Source organism: Pinus tabuliformis, chromosome 7 (assembly GCF_031772625.1).
Source record: "Pinus tabuliformis cultivar Carrire ecotype Pingquan chromosome 7, CPIR1, whole genome shotgun sequence".
Classification (NCBI taxonomy): domain Eukaryota; kingdom Viridiplantae; phylum Streptophyta; class Pinopsida; order Pinales; family Pinaceae; genus Pinus; species Pinus tabuliformis.
In genome coordinates, this window is record NC_142293.1 from 139,254,711 (window position 1) to 139,255,809 (window position 1,099).

The following is a 1,099-nucleotide window of genomic DNA, read 5'->3' on the forward strand; positions in this document are numbered from 1 at the left end:
TTCATATTTTATATCTTTTTGATCTTTTTCTTTCTTTTGGTCCTTTGATTATTCTTTTAGGACTTCACCCTATTTACATTTTTTTTTTTTTTTAATATGGGAAAACATTTTGCAGAAAGCAAAAGTATGTACAATATTACAAGACTAATCATAGTCAATTCAAAATTATGAATCCTATTATTATAGGACCCTAACAGGTTCATAAACCACTATTGGGGTAAATTTCACTTTTATATTAGATAAATTTCTATTTTATCGGAAGAGCATCCATTCCTTGGTTATCGGAGATAAGGTGGCATTGGGGAATAAACATATATTTATTATTTAAAAAAGGTATCTGTCCTTCCAAATAGACACAACTCTCCATGAAGAGTCTCCGATAGATATAAATTCAAAAAGAATTGGTGGGAAAGGTGTGGGAGTCAAAATATAATACCTTCTGTATAAAGAACAACATTTTAATAGGATACACACATGAGTGAAGATTCAATATCATTTATATAAAAAGAGAGTTGCGGAAAAAGAATATGTGTGTGTGTGTGTGAAGAAGTAGCAAGTAGATTTTTTGAAGGCAATGCAAATGTTTATCATTTTTGAAGAAGTTATATGCATTAAAGAAAAGTTGTAACTTGAAGGTTGGTGTTCGTCAAAAGAAAAGATTGGTGTCTCTTGCTAAGTTGGTGCTTAGTGGTGGGGATTGGTTACTCAAGTAGGTCGATGCCTAGAAATATCTATAATAGTAAGTTGATGCCTATGAATATTTGCAATAATAGGTTGGTTCTTACAAATATTTGTTACATTAGGTTGGTGCTTAGAAAAAGTTATTTGTGTGGTTTTTCTCACAAAAGGATTTCCATGTAAATCTTGTGTTTTGTAGTTGATAGATTTTATAAATGTTTGCATTATTGTAGTGATTGAATTTAAAGAAGTAAAACATTTTCTTATGTTTATTGACCCCCTCACTCCTGTGCTAATATAAGTGTGTTCTAAACAACAAGTATCTCTTAAAAAACAAGAAGGGGTTTGCAGAGACAACTTTGATACCATAAAAATATTAAAAAAATAATATATATATATATATATATATTAGGAACTATAA